Source organism: Pseudonaja textilis, chromosome 11, assembly GCF_049901715.1.
Source record: "Pseudonaja textilis isolate UNSWEBS1 chromosome 11, rPseTex1.2, whole genome shotgun sequence".
In the NCBI taxonomy this organism is placed as follows: domain Eukaryota; kingdom Metazoa; phylum Chordata; class Lepidosauria; order Squamata; family Elapidae; genus Pseudonaja; species Pseudonaja textilis.
Window position 1 is genome coordinate 15,039,350 of NC_142000.1, and position 16,507 is coordinate 15,055,856.

Below are 16,507 nucleotides of genomic sequence, written 5' to 3' on the forward strand. Positions count from 1 at the left end.
GGAGGGTGAAAGTGGCTTCTCTGGGTTCTGGAGGCAATAGCACTTAGACTTATAGACCAACTCACCATTTCCAGCCTTCTAGAGCCTTCGAGAGGCCCATTTTTCACCCTCCCTGAGCCTCCACGAGGACTCCGTACTTACCTGGCATCCAAATAAGGCTGTATGGGATGGCCGGCCATAAAATTAGCAACCAGTTCACCCAAACCAGGAAGAACCGGTAGCAGCCCACCTCTCCATGTGCGCCTATCTTGCTAACTGAAGTTTTTCTCCGGCTATATGATTATGATTTCAATGATTCGAGTGTCAACTCATCAAACATTTCTATGCCTGTTTTAGAGTTGCGATGAACAGAAGAGTGGGGGAAAAACAACATTTGAAAGAGCAGTACAGCAGTTTGGAACCGAAAGTGCATTCCATTCATATCTTGCAAAGATTATAACTAAGCTACTAGAATTTCTGCTGCATGAATTTCTAATTGGAGGACGTGATTGATGATTCTTGGCTATATGAATGTGTTTGATTGGAGAATATGAACTAGGGTAGACCCAGAGGGTTGGGAGTGGGGGAAACCAGGGTCAAGGGTGACCGTGAATTACATGTCGCAGAATCGGCTTCATACAGGTCATGCTGACATGTTTTTTCCTAATAAATCCTTTGAAGTTTTTGAAGCTTGGCTCGAGACTCAAGATTTAATTAGGGCAACTGCCGGAATCCTGACATCTAGATTTTGTTATACATATTATGTATTTATTATATTTATCATGATTTCAATGATTCTAGATTTTTTTTATACATACAAAGACACAGTGATTTTTTTTATTTTCAAAAATTTAATCAAGGAAGCTAACAGTATTACCAAACCCACTCAAGAGGTCTTTTTCTCTTTTCTTGAAGGTGAATAAAGAGGACACTAAGCACAACTCCTGAAGAAATGGACACCATCGTTTGGAAATAATGCAAGAGAAAGTTGTGTCCTATACAACTGATAGATTATTTCCTCAAGGTGAGAATTTACATAGGCCACTCCTATGATTTTAAAGTCTGCACAGCTTCCTAGAGTTGTAGGAGGTCCTTTAGACCCTCAGTCCCTATGTTGAGTAGGAATATAACAACTAAAACGAATAGTTGGATCAGAAAATAACTGGTAATGAGTGGGGAATAGGACAACTCATCAATAGCCAACTTGCTGCTGCACAACTTGCCATGGTCAACTCACCATGAGACAACTCGCTGCGGGACAATTTAACAATTCTATTTAAATGTTTAAAATAAATTAAACAATGTTTTAATTGTTTTTATTCACATTTCATTCTGCCCCAGCTTTCGCATCCTTTTTTAAAGGATTCTGTCCCACCACTTCTTTGATATTAGTGTAACTCTTGTCCTTCAGCAAGTTGTTCTGTGGCGATATGGACATGGTGAGTTGTCCTGTAACGAGTTGGCCGTGACAAGTTGGCTGTGGTGAGTTGGCTGTAGTGAATTGACTGTGGCCAGTGGGCCATGGGGAATTGTCATAGACCCCCAATCAGTGTGGGTTTTGAACACAACTGGATGATGATGATGATGATGAACTGTGGTGGCACAGTGGTTAGTGTGCAGTGCTGCAGGCTACTTCTGCTGACTGCCGGCTGACTGCAAATTGGCAGTTCAAATCTCACCAGGCTCAAGGTTAACTTAGCCTTCTATCCTTCAGATAGTTGGGGCAATATGCTGACTCTGTAAACCACTTAGAGAGGGCTGTAAAGTATTGTAAAGTGTCATATAAATCTAAGTGCTAGTGCTATTGCTATGATCCTAATACTTTGATTAGGAGGATAGTATATCTGGTAATTTTTCAGCAATTGAAGCTTTGGCAGTTTGTCAAACACAGACCACTATACAACAATAGATATGTAGACAGTAAAAATAACTTTGGTAAATTTAGCTTCCATATTATCTTTTTCTGCCTCCACCAACTGAACGTTCTTTCTAATGTACTCTTATCATTCCTTTGCGGGGTGTGGGGAGGGAGTTTGAGAAGATACTCCCAATTGTCATTAGCAAAGTAAGTTTCAGAAAGTTTTGCAAAATTGTTGCTCTGGAAAAGAGACTTGGAAAGGATCGGGGACACGAGTCCAACAATCTGTTCCAAGAATCAATCAATTTGGGAACAGATGTTTATGGAAAAATACCAGTCCCTTAAAAAATTAAAAGTGACAGCTAGTGGCGTCTTCTAATTCCCATAACTGTGGTGAATATAAACTTGCATTTGTTGTCTGAAAAGTTCAATCAAGACCACTGGGACACAAGAATAGTTCTTCACACACACACACACACACACACACCACGCTCTTTCCCTGCAGGCTGTCAAAGTCTCCACCATGAAAGCAATTGGCCCAGAATACAGTAGTTCTTTTAGTTTGAAATTTGGATTTATCAGACTACTTTGGTTGGAAAGGAAGAATTTTTTTTTAAAAAAAGGGGAAAAAATGATAAGAAACCACAGCAGATATGATTTGCAATATGAACTCCTGTGGCATAATGAGATCCCAGATGATTATGTAATTACTTTTGTCACTATAATCCTGTGAGGTATTATTCTAATTATAGAGCACAATCCTTCTTAACAGAGAAATCATTTCGGTAATGAAATAGCAGGTTCGGAGGGCAGGCCTGTAGATGACAAAAAAAAATGGCTTTCTGCTCCATTTTTAACTGAGATTTTCCTGTATTCCATCATGAGGTTTCTCTATGGTGTCATCCACAGCTTTCATCACAAGGGCATTTCTGCTTTCTCTTCCATAACATTATGAAGATTGGCTTTTGTCCCAAAGGCAGGGATTGTGCAAGCGGAGTCCTTAAAAATACCAATTAGATTCCACTGGTTGGTTGTTTTTGACTCTACTCTAGCACGGCTCCTTGGTAGGGTTTTACATTTTTAAAGTAAAAGATGTCCTACTTGGGTGATTCTCCAACCACATCCACCTAGAGCAAATAACCTCAACCAGATTGTTGGGAGCAAAGTGCTGATTCTATAAACCGCTTAGAGAGGGCTGTAAACAGAGGTGGTATTCAGCAGGTTCTGACCAATTCTGGAGAACCGGTAGTGGAAATTTTGAGTAGTTCAGAGAACTGGCAAATCCCACCTCTGACTGGGGATTTTTCAGTATCCTTCCCCTGCCACGCCCACCAAGCCACGCCCACAGAACCGGTAGTAAAAAAAATTGAATCCCACCACTGGCTGTAAAGCATTGTGAATCGCTACTTGCTATTTCTTCTAGCTGTATGAAACTTTACTTTCCATGCTTGCTGTAGGTGATGGAAATTCTAATCTGGAAGTCCTAAAGGTGCTTTTTCAAAAGGCAACTGGACTTTATTTTTTCCTATGAGACGTTTTGTTTCTCACCCAAGAAGCTTCTTCAGTTCAGAAGAAGTCAGAATGGAAGAAACCTCTTGGATGACAAGCAAAACGTCTTCAGGAGAAAAAAAAATAAAGTCCAGTTGCCTTTTGAAAAAGCAGCTTTACAAGAATCATGAATCTCTGAATCTCTGTAGACTTCTAATCTGAAAGGCTTTATTGATGAAGAATATCTTAGGAATCCATAAGCCAGGGACTTTAAGGCCTGAAAGTTGGGATTCCACATTGCAGTGTGGTTTATTTTGTTGAGGTATAGCAGTGGTGGCTGACCTTTTTGAGCTCCTGTGCCAAAAATTGTGTGCGCGCTCGTGTGCCAGCACCCAGAAGGCAATGTGTGCGTCCCCCCACGCCCCTTGCGCATGCATGCGCAATCCCCACCCCCACCCCTTACCTGCACTGCACCTCACAGCTGATTTTATGGCTGGTTTGAGGCCTTTTTCGGCCTCCTAGAGGCTTGAAAAAAGCCTCTGCAGGCTTTGCAGGACAAATAATAGGCCCATTTCATCACTTCTGGTATTACAGGAAGTGACAAAATGAGCCTATTATTTGGCCTGCAAAGCTTGCAGAGGCTTTTTTCAAGCCTCTGGGAGGCCGAAAATCAGCTGTGAGACGTGTGCATGCTCAGTGAGGTAAGTTTGCCTGTGGCTTAGGTGCTGGCACAAATGGTTCTGTGTGCCACCTGTGGCACGTGTGCCATAGGTTCGCCATCACAGAGGTATAGCATCATGTGGGAATCCTACCCATTGTGGCTTTATCCACAAAACAAGGTTTAATGCAGTGTTTCCCAACCCTGGCAGCTTTCAGATGTGGGGCTTTTAGCTTCCAAACTTCTCCAACAAGCATGGTCATCTTAAGTGAGCAACATTTTTTTTCATTGTCACAGTCAACCCAGTAATAAAAAATACTGTATTGCAAACTTTGTTCAGAAGTTGCTTGTTTCCCATAGATAGCCATACTGTGACCGTCCAACCTGATAACCAATCCAAGTAGTAATATGGATGCAATATGTAAACAATGTCTCATTTTTCAACTCATTGGCAAGGAACAAGGCCTTTACCAAAATCATTAAATTTTCACTTTGAACTGGTTGAAGGCAAAGAGCCGAGAACAAATATGGATAAAAATTTACAGAATAAAATTGATTTCCATTCTGTTACCATTGCTGCTATTTTTGCAGAGGCTTTCTCAACATCTGGAGAAGCTTCAATTTGTGGCTGTAGGTTATGTTAATTTCCTTTTACATTTTAATGAAAGATGCATTAAGATAGCATTTTAACTATATATCATAATCATAAAAATTGAAGTTATGTTAAGTCAAAATTGTTAGTTTCTGGGTATTTGGACAGAAATCTGTTCTCGAATTTATCTTCTTTATTGTTTTGTTTTCCTCCTACTTTTATTTTGAGAAAAGTCTGGAGCTTAAAGTCTCCTAACCTACTGCTCTTTGTACGTATTTTTGAGAAACATTATTTTTCAAAAATGATTCAATACATAGCCAAATAAAGACTTTTCCTTTCTTTCTTTCTATTTTTTTTTTTTTACAAAAAACGCTGTTGCATTCTGATGGCAATTGAAAATAGCTTGCTACTTCTTGGAGAATCAACAATTTAAAAGAGGGCTAAACAAAGCAATCACAGCTGACCATTTTGCAAATAATAATAGACTGGCTGTTTATCTTTCAATACGTTACATCTGAATGAAACTCTGTGCTCATATCTTGGCGATTCTCATTATCTTTCATATGAGCTTTTGTGGTTTGAAATCAGCCTAGAGGTGTTTCCTTCCTATAGAGGTGACAGCTTGCAGTTGCTGACAAATAATGTGATACAGTGAGCAAAATTACCTGCTACAATCTTCTGAGTGAGAAAATAATGCCTGTCTCAGCAGGTACACAACATGTATTTGGAACTACATGCATGTATAAAGACAATAGCTTTATCTCTTGTTGGATTATTCATTGTTTGGATTTGGCATGTTATTTATCAAGCTACAGCAGAGGTAAGGATAAGAGCTGTTTGTCAATGAACCTTTCGGGGAAGCTCTGTTTACTGGCTGTGGGAAATGAGCAGGCTGAGCCCGAAGGAGGGGTCAAACGCATCATAAGTCATGAGTCCCTGCATGCCCATAAGAGATCTAAGTCCAGCCTACCTCGACTGCCCTCTTAATCCCCACTCATTTCCCTTGACCATTGGTAGCTCAGATTCTTCTAGAGAGCTTAAGCTTGCAATATATTTTAGATTCATTTGAACTGTCCAAATCTCCTGATTTCTCTGGCACTTGATACTGGCTTACCTGGCTGAATATAAGTTATTTATTTATTTATTGAATTTACCTAGAGTTTTGTACGTATGTTGCTGTAAGCTGTCCAGAGTCCTCCTTCCTGTTAAATATATTGCAAAAGTAAAATAGCGTTCCCCAAACTTGGTGAATAGAAATATCCCATGAGTTGTTATAAAATGAACAGTCTCCAAATAGCAATAGCATATAGACTTATAAACTGCTTTCCAGTGCTTTCCAGCCTTCTCTAAGCAGTTTTACAGAGTCAGCCTTTTGCCCCCAACAATTTGGGTCCTCATTTTAGGAAGAATGGAAGGCTGAGTCAACCTGGAGCCTGGTGGGATTTGAACTGCCAAACTGCACCGATGCCAAACTCCACCGATAGTCAGCAGAAGTGGACTGCAGTACTGCACTCTAACCACTGCGCCACCGATGCTCAAGATGGGTGGCAAATATGTTTCATCAATCAATCAATCAATCTCCACTTGATGAGGCAGTTGAGTTGTTTGATCATGAACAACTGAATCATGATGAACTTTATTGGAGTCTAGTCTTGCATTTATACACATTTTTAATTATCCTCCATCATTGGTTAACTTTGGTTACTGCTTAACTTTCGTTACTGTTTAGCATAGTAATCTATACAATTAATTATCTCTAGTTAAAGTCTAACATATGTTTACTTCCTCTCTCTAATTCTCCTTTAGATTAGTGACTTTGTTTACCTGAGTTGTATTTGCTTGGAAACATTCTTTATCTGAGGTTTGCCATCCGAGATTGGAATATTCCTGCAATTACAACTCTACATACTTGCTCAGCAATTGTTCAAGGTTCTGACCAATGAACGAGGGAGGCTCATAACTGGGGAGGGGACTTGCAGTTTTGACAAAAAAAAGTCAGTGGGATCTTGGGTAATTTTTGATTCAAGGTATTGAACATTGCCTTAGCATGTTATGTGAGATGTTATACAGAGCAATGTTTTAGTTTATTTTGAGGGGGAATCCCACGATATCTGAACACTCTAGTTTGTGTTTCACTGACCCAAGTTTAGGCTTTAGGACATTAGAAGGCAGTTTCCTATATATCTAAAAACCATCCTGGGTGATATTAACTTCCCTCTCACAGGCTTTGGATAGTTAATGACAGGCACAATAAATCAGGAGCCGCGGTAGTGTTCAAAAATACTATGAGCTTATTTAATGCTACCTATAGGCAATAATATGATCTAACAGTGGAAGTAAATTGACACTAGATAAGAGTTAATGGAATTCATGTGGGGGGGACTGGAGTTAGGTCTGTTGTGGGGAGGTACCAACTCCAAACTGTTAACACATTTAGTGCCGCCCTCAGGTTAAGCCTGGTCATCTCCTACAGTTAGCCTGACTGTCAACCCTGAAGCTGACCTAGCCAAAGCCATCTTGGGGCTTGGAGGGAGGGACACTGACCCTATTTGCAGACCAGAGCAGAGGTGGTATTCAGCAGGTTCTGACCCGTTCTGGAGAACTGGTAATGGAAATTTTGAGTAGTTCAGAGAACCTGCAAATACTGCCTTTGACTGGCCCCGCCCCCATCTATTCTCTGCCTCCTGAGTCCCAGCTGATTGGCTGCGTCTCCTTTGGTTGCCCTGCACAGGAGAATAGAGCTAGAAAGCAGGTTAGTGGGGTGGGAAGGGAATGGGAATTTTGCAGTATCCTTCCCCTGCCACGCCCACCAAACCACACCCACCAAGCCACGGCCACAGAACTGGTAGTAAAAATTTTTGAATTCCACCACTGGACCACAGCCTAGTGGTTCATTCGCACATACCTTATTTACAAACAGAGGGCTCTTGAAAACAAGCTAGATGATCTAAACTATCTCTGCTGTATTCCAACAACCCCATTACAAAACCCAGTCATAGCATATGTAACATCAACTCTAATTTCCATGAGGTATGTGAGTTTATCATGTGCCACGATGCACGGATCACCCAGCCAGCAAAGGTCTTCTCCATTCTAAGAAACAGTTCAGACTCTCTACAGGAAGGATAAATGGACACAAAGCAAGGAAGAATCCGGCCTTCCAGAGCTACTTCATTACTCACTTCAAAGTTGACGTTTATTGAACAAAAATAGACTTTAATGAGAAGCTACCAAAGTGTAATGTATCAGCAGCTGCCCTGTTCTTGTCTGGAGAGATTTTTTTGGCAATATGACTTCTAGAAGACTTATTCCTGGTTTTTTTTCCCCTGCTCAGTTCCAATGATACTCTCTCTCTCTCTTCTTCCAACTTTTAAACAAGTTGATATGACTGGTGTCTTTCCTTTCCCCAGGAAGAGAAGAAATGGAACAGAATAGCCTCTCCACTGATTTTTTTTAAAAGTATGTGACAATATCTCGGCTTGTGGATCTAAATCAAATTTGCATCTACCCAGTAGAACCATTCTCCCCCTTCCTCCACCAAATCCAGTGAGTCCCACAGGCTACTTCAGTGTATAACTCAGAGGTCTCCAAACTTGGCAACTTTAAGACTTGTAGAGCTGGTTGGAGAATTCTGGGAGTTGCAGTCCACAAGTCTTAAGTTTGGAAACCCCTGGTATAACCAGTGTCCACGGATGTCCATTTGTGACAATCTCACCAGGCTCAAGGTTGACTCAGCCTTCCATCCTTCCGAGATGGGTAAAATGAGGACCCAGATTGTTGGGGGCAATATGCTGATCCTGTAAACCCTTTAGAGAGGGCTATAAAGCAGTGTAAAGTGGTATATAAGTCTAAGGGCTATTGCCCTTCCTTCCTTCCTTCCTTCCTTCCTTCCTTCCTTCCTTCCTTCCCTCCCTCCCTCCCTCCCTCCCTCCCTCCCTCCCTCCCTCCCTCTATCGTGGCACAGTGTTTAGAATGCCGTATTGCAGGCTAGCTCTGTTCATTGTTGGGCAATAATAAGCTGGTTCTGTAAACCGCTTAGAGAGGGCTGTAAAGCAGTGTAAAGTGGTATATAAGTCTAAGGTCTATTGCCCTTCCTTCCTTCCTTCCTTCCTTCCTTCCCTCCCTCCCTCCCTCCCTCTATCGTGGCACAGTGGTTAGAATGCCGATTGCAGGCTAGCTCTGTTCATTGTTGGGCAATAATAAGCTGATTCTGTAAACCGCTTAGAGAGGGCTGTAAAGCAGTGTAAAGTGGTATATAAGTCTAAGGTCTATTGCCCTTCCTTCCTTCCTTCCTTCCTTCCTTCCTTCCTTCCTTCCTTCCCTCCCTCCCTCCCTCCCTCCCTCCCTCCCTCCCTCTATCGTGGCACAGAATGCCGTATTGCAGGCTAGCTCTGTTCATTGTTGGGCTAATAAGCTGATTCTATAAACCGCTTAGAGAGGGCTGTAAAGCACTGTAAAATGGTATATAAGTCTAAGTGCTATTGCTATTTCACATATTCACCTGCCACGTGAAAGATAAATGGAAATAAAGGAAAATCTCACCATCCATATGTATGCAGGAACTAACCTAGAGCTGACCCAACCCCAGTTTTCTTCTTAAATATTTAAAGCAGTACTCCAAGTTGAAAACTAAAGAAGGGAAAGAAACCTTTTCTCTCATTGTGCCCTTCTGCTTCATTGCAAATCTTGAAGCTGATCAAACTCAGAGTTACTTTGATGGTCTATCACATTAATGATGCGGATGGATTCTTTTTAATCTTTGCAATGTTAAACATCATGCTAAAATGTCCGTTGGAGAGGCGACGTTGTTCTTTAATTTCAATTCCCTTCTCTTCCCCCCCCCTTCAGTGTCTTTATTAATTTGGCCACATTAATCTAATTTTGAAGAGGCCGATATTTTTTAAACGCTCGAAACCATCAGTTTTAGAGAGCAGAGTCTGCCTATCATGTTTGGTGGCTGAGTGCAAAGCAATTTACTCAAATGTTAAGCTAGAGGTTGAAGAAATTCCTTTGTGTTTAAATTGAATAAAATTATGCTGGGGATGCTCCTGTATGTATTCCTGGGATTACTCAGGAGTGTTAAAATATACAAGAAAGTCCTAATTAAAACAATAAAATACAGGATAGTAAGAATGGAGAAGCCTATGTGCGTATGTGCATAAATCTTTCCTTTGGTGTATTTTGGGATAAATGATCCTGCAAAAAAAACCCCTACCCCACAATAACAGATGATCAACGAATGTCGACTCAGAAGATGTCAGGTGCAAAGAATCAGGACCACAAATTACAGTAAGCGCCAGTTAAGAAGATTTATTGCTCAAGCCCATAAACAAAGAGTAAGGTCAGCATTAAAATGTCAAGGGAATTCAGGTAAGGCTGGATTTGGATCATTTGTGATCATGTAACGATTCCAAACTGATTCCTCTCTTGACTCCACCTCCAGGCTCTGCCTCTCCTCCTATAGAAGCTTTTTATCGATGGAACCATCTTGCTTCAAATGTTTTTGTCCCATAAGATCAGACAGGGAGTGTGCTCCAGGTCTTATTAATTGAACTGTACCGTCTGGTGGGACCCTTGACTTGTGCCTCTCTGTCACCTTTCCCACCTACAATAACACCCCCTTGAAGTGCTTCTGGCCCCGGTGTTGCAATTGGCAGAAGTTAGAAAGATACAATGTGTCAGAGCGTTTGCAGCATGACTACCATTATGAGACAACACAGGAGCAAAACACAGCACACCCAGACTTAGACATTTAACAGTAGTTATGTACAACAGTTATATACAGACATATACGTGGTAGGCAAGATATCTTACAAGCAATCTTTCCTCTTCTCTACACAGAGAACTCTGCAATGAATACTGGACACAAGGAAAGAAGACACGTCTTCTAATGGCTGACTCTATATAAACACTTCTTAAAGGGGTAGAACCCATCCCCAATCTTAAAGGGAAATACTCATGCTATGCAGATTCATTCTTATTGCATCAGCCTATATTGCATCAGCTTCACTGCTGGTCAGCTCTTAATTCCCAAGACCTTAACACAATGAAAGGTAGATATTCCCACCTTAGCAATCTCATGTATTTCTATGTGTTTTTAACCTTGATTATCTGTATTCAGCATTGAATAAATTAAGACCTTTTTGTTTTGGTGTGTCCCAAGAGTGTGCTAGTCAGAATGGGCCCCATAGGTCTGTTCATACTGAAAACAATAGTGAATAAATTTGCCTCTATGGTTTAGTGACAAGATCTCAGTAAATATTCCCTACCCCCATTTCTTCCTGGGTTTTGTTTTGCTTTTTTAAAATTCTTGCTTTGCTGTGCGGCTATCATTTGTTCTTGATACTCCTTAGACTTAGTTGTTTATTGTGACGATTAGATTGCTTTTTTTTTTGTATGATATTGAACACCCACAAACACACACACACACACACACACACACACATTATAGATGGGGATTACTCCACTCCAGCCCTCTGCCATTTCTGAGATGCTATCAAATGTTGTATGTTTTTTGCTTCCTGGCAATGACTGTCAGCTGTCAATTCCTGGGAAACATTCACAGTGATGACCAAGAAATTGTCCAAAATTGATAGTTTCAACATGCCTATTCTCTAATATTGTCAAACATTGACTCCTACAAGTCAATGTCAAACACTGACTGCTGCACATCAAGTATTGTCAGAAATTGACTGCTTCTACATACTAGCTGCCAGACAAAGAGACAAATTTATTTCTTTCAGGACTTCTAACCCATTTTTCAAAGCACAATCACCCTGACAAATGACTATCAATAATGAACTGGCGTAAAAATAATTAAAATAAACCATCTGACAAGGCCCACAGGGATTGAAATTGGAAACCAACCCTCCCATCCTTATCCCAGGTCAGATGCCAACACTAAAAGACAAACTCATGAGGTTATATGCACACGTTCAAAAACTCTTTGGAAAATATCCCCCGTTAATATTATCTGAAAAGAATGCCCCCTCCTTTAGGTGTTAGACGTATTTCAGTTCTATCTGAAGAAGAGGAAGTCAACTTGAAGATAGAACAAGAAGCAAGAGTTGGAAGCTATCAAGGAGAGAACCAATCTAGAACTAAGAAGAAGTTTCCTGATAGTGAGAAAAATTAACTGGCGGAATGGCTTGCCTCTAGAACAGGGGTCCCCAACCACCGGGCCACGGACCGGTACCGGTCCGTGGAACATTTCCTATCGGGCTGCCGGTTTGCTAGGCGCCGCCATCTTGTTTGACAAGAAAGTGCTTCTGGGTGAGCTTTTCCAGTTGGAAAGCGGCGTTTGGGTCCTGAAGGAATCCTCGCGCCTTAGTTTCATCGAAGGGGGGGGGCTTCGAACAAAACTAAGGCGCGAGGATTCTTTCAGCACCCAAGGCAAGGTGAGCTGAGTGACCGTCCTGAAGCCGTCCTGAAGCGAAGCCCATCGACAAAGGTACAAAGGAGGAGTTGAAGGTGGCGGGGAGAAGTGGGGGATGGCTGGCTGGCCAGTCGCTCGGCTCGCCTTGCCTTGTCATGCGTGCTGATGCCGGTACCGGGCCGCGGATCATTTTGTGATGCTGGTACCGGGCCGTGGCACAAAAAAGGTTGGGGACCACTGCTCTAGAAGATGTGAGGGCCACATCACTGGAGGTTTTTAAAAAGAGATTGGACAGCCATTTGTCTGAAATGGTGTAGAACCTCCTGCCTGAGCAGGACATTGGATTAGAAGACCTCCAAAATCCCTTCCAACTCTATTATTCTGTTGTAAAACCAGAGGAGAATAGGAAATGCTGGCTCAATCCTTGTCTGTGTCATGTCACTTTGGACCTCACTCTACCTACTGTAGTGTTTCTCTCTCTATACCCAAAAGGCTTCACTCCAGACAGTAAAGATTGTCCATCTTTTCAATAGATCAATGCAGATCAAACTGGTTATATTCTAGTTGAAGTCCAGTTGTTAGCTAGTCAGGCATAATCATCCTTCACCCCACTGCTTCCTTTTAAAGATGCTTGATTACAATTTTTAAAACTTCCAGTATCTGTAAAAATCAAAACTGGATGAAAACTGATTGATGAAAGAAGGCATCAGGGATGTTCTTCCTTCTGCCCTTGGATTTCTCTGGATAGATTGAGGGGCTTATTTGATTTGCCTTCCTTTCTTGTAGCTTCTGTTCCTTCCTTTGCCTGATTTTCCTTTGTCCCTCTCCTCTTGAGCATCCTGGGAAACCTAACCGTCGGGGACAAGTTATGAAACTTCTAAAAAAGGCAAACTTTTCAGCAGAAAACACAGGGAGATATCAACTTCTCTAATGACTTATCAAGCAAACATTGGCTTTTCATTATAGGGTAATGCTAATAATGATTATTAATTTACCTACCGTCGTGGCGAAGGGATGCTGAAGTCAAGACATTTTGGCTTGCGAGTGCTGATCACATCTCCTGCATCTAATTTACCATATTCACAATCGATACCAATCAGTTGGCTAAATTAGCCAATGTGGCGCCAGTTCAAGATGAGCGGAGTCTCGCAGAATTTGATGTGGCTCGAGGTGTTTGCAGCCTAGAACTACGCCGCCTCCGGTCTGATCTAAATATAGTATATAAAATCATATATTGCAATGTCCTACCTGCAAATGAATACTTCAGCTTCAACCATAACAACACAAGAGCGAACAATAGGTACAAACTCAAGGTTAACATCACCAAACTTGACTGCAGAAAATATGACTTCAGCAACAGAGTGGTTAATGTCTGGAATACTCTGACTGACTCTCTGGTTTCTTCCCCAAAAACTTTAACCTTAGACTGTCTACTATTGACCTCACCCCTTTCCTAAGAAGCCTGTAGGGGGCGTGCATAAGCGCACCAATCGTGCCTACCGTCCCTGTCCTATTGTTTCTTGTTATTTTGCTTATAAGTATCTATCTCATGTATTCAAAACTATATTTATTCTTATACCTGTATCTTGTAAGTGATTGACAAATCAAATCAAATGTAAAAAAAAAAAAAAAAGGTAAACTTTGCAACTTCTTAGATAATTCCGTTGGTTGCCTTGGATCCCTTGTTTCAGATTCTGGGGTTTTTTTTTGGCTGCTTTATCTTCCTTTTGCACATTCTAACTTGTTTACTCTTTTACTAAGCATTTTAAAATTAACTCCCACCCAAAGGACCACCAAAAGTGCCCTGAAGTATTTGCTTTCAATCAGAGAGCAGTGGGCTTCATTTATTTTCTTGACATTATCTGCACCTTAGTGAGGAAGCAGCAATATACCCCTAGCACGCCTTGCACATTTCAGTCTCAAAGAATAGACAAAAGAAAGAAGCTAAACCTCAAGGGACCCCAGAGTTTTTGTTTTTTTAAATGAAATCTTTATGCTTAAATGGGTTATATTATTTCTGTAAATATGAACCATCTGTCTCCTCTTTGGGAGAGAAAAAAATGTATTGTCTGTTTCTCTTCTTTTTAAAATTAAAACCGATATGTGGAAAAGCAATTGATTTCTACACATCAGGAATTGACGCAGGCTGGAAGGCAGTTTTCTTTCTAAACAATAGCGCTATCTTGCTTATGAACCTTATCTATTCCTTCACACCATCATACTTGGCTAGCAGCTTCGAGAAAAGAGCGTGCAATTCTTACATGGGACATGCAATTCTTCTGTGTGGAATCAGGATCAATACAGGAAGTCCTCGCTTTGGGACCAACACTGCTGTCACGATCATAAACACAGGATTCTGTGACCACCTTTTGCGACTTCCTTCTGGTTTCCCCATTGCTTTTGCTTGTTGGATGCCCGCAGTAAAGATTACAAATGGCAGTCGTGTGATCACAGGAGACTGTGATGTCATAATTGTGAGCCAGTTGCCAAGTGCCTAAATTGCAATCATGTGATTGTAAAGACACTGTGATGGCCACAACTATGAGGATCGGTCATAAGTCTCCTCCTCATTCAGGAGTAACTTTGGTCACTGAACAAATGGGTCATTAAGCAAGGATTACCTCTAGTCCCTCAAGCACCAGTGGACACTAAGCAAGGACTACAGGTAGCCCCTTGTTCTGACCCAAACCTTGTTCCAAGGAAGCACAGACTTACATGACAATCCTACATCCACTTACTCAACGGTAAGCCCTTTGGAATCCACTGTTACTTAGTATGCCTAAACTTGAACTGTGGTCATGTCACAAGACAACAATTGTTGTTATTGCAGATGTTGAATGTCCTCACATCTAGTACCACCTGAGGTCATCTCTCTGGAACATTGGTTTGGTTATCTATATATACATAAAAGCGAAATACCACTCAAGCATCATCACAAAATCTCCAGAACCATAAAGCCTACAAACTTGAAATTGGGCACGTATGTTCCTCTTGGCTTCTAGGTGCTCACTAAGAAAGGATTTTTCAAAATGACCATCGGAGCATTAGTGTTTCATATATTATTATTAACACGCTCTGATGCTAAGGAGTTCTACTTCCACTCCCCACCTGAAAAGAAATATGTTCCAAATGAAAAACACAAGCAGAGGAGAGGAGTTTCAGTTTTAGTTTCACAGCACCAAGCAGCTTTAGTTCAGAACAGTTGAGCTAAGCCATGCCCAGGCTCCTCGCTGTCTCCTTCTTGCTCACACGGCAAATACTGCTTCAGTTTCCAAACAGCCCTCAACTCTCTCACACACTGACAGGACGCTAGCCAGATGAATACTGATGGATGCTGGTAGGCAGAGGCATAGTTTTCCCCCCTTATTTTCCTCCCCCAGAACTAAGCTCAACCACATAGTTTCACAGCGAAGCAAGGGTATCGAGCTAGTCTGTGCTAACATCGAGTTTCAAAGCAGAGCAGGCTGTTCTTTTTTGGAACAGAAAATTGCCGGTATCTTTAATGCAAATTTGTTAATACAATTTGAAAAGAGAGAGATTTGAGAGCTCCGGTGTAGTTCTAGCCTTACCAAATGAAGGCAAACATATTCAGGTGAAGAAGCATACGGGCTTCGAAAGCTTAAACATTTGACTTGTTCTTCCACTCCAAAGAAGTACGACGACTGGCTTGCAGATTAGAATTCGTGTAGCTAAAACCTGGGCAAAATTTGTCATTGTGACAGCACATTCAGGAAGTGTAGCTCGATGAGAGACACCAAAGTCATACTGAAATATGCTTCTTCTGCTCCCTGCCTGGTTCAGCTAGAAAGAAATTGTGACGGAAAAACAAAATAATTTTTTTCTTTGTTTTCTCTTCCAGTTCTTCTGATGCATGAGCTTTTTGACGTTGTTTTGACGGGTGATAGGTAGCGGTTGGTATTGCTTTATCAAGGCACCAGCTATCCTTCAAACTAGTCCTCCATTTGTAAAATGTTGCTGCCATTCTCGTTGCTCCTGGGGCTGTGTATTCGGGTTTCAATAGAATGAACCCTACAAAATTAAAGCTCTCAGTGATGTTGTTTGCAAAGGTGGTATTCAGGTTCTGACCAGTTCTGGAGAACCAGTAGCAGAAATTTTGAATAGTTTGGAGAACCAGCAAATCCCACCTCTGACTGGTCCCGCCAACCCCATCTCTTCTCTGCCTCCCTTTGAGTCCCAGCTGATTGGCTGGGTCTTCTTTGGTTGCCCTCCACAGGAGAACAGAGCTGGAAAGCAGGTTAGTGGGCTGGGGAGGGAATGGGGATTTTACAGTATCCTTCCCTGCTGCGTCCACCAAACCATGCCCACCAAGTACGAGTAGCAAAATTTTTGGAATCCCACCACTGGTTGTTTCCTATTATAGATAATCCTTGACTTGTGACCACGATTGAGCCCAAATTTTTTGTTGTTCAGTGAGAATTTGTTAAGTGAGTTTTGCTGTTTTTATGATGTTCCTTCCCACATTTGTTAAGTGAATCTCTGCAGTTGTTAAGTTGGTAACACAGTTGTTAAGTGAATCTGGCTTCCCTTATTGACTTT

The 16,507-nt window shown here is 41.5% G+C and overlaps 2 long non-coding RNA genes across 2 annotated transcripts in view; one reads left to right on the forward strand and one right to left on the reverse strand.

Moving 5' to 3' along the window:
* LOC148124843 (uncharacterized) overlaps nt 1–16,507 on the forward strand; it is a 139,007-nt gene that overhangs the window by 50,814 nt on the left and 71,686 nt on the right. The window contains exon 2 of the long non-coding RNA XR_015744972.1: nt 895–1,003. This is a non-coding gene — a long non-coding RNA (uncharacterized LOC148124843). The remainder of the gene's footprint in view (nt 1–894; nt 1,004–16,507) is intronic.
* The window catches only part of LOC148124844 (uncharacterized), a 112,242-nt gene that overhangs the window by 45,150 nt on the left and 50,585 nt on the right, over nt 1–16,507 (reverse strand). The gene's annotated exons all lie outside the window — the stretch shown is intronic.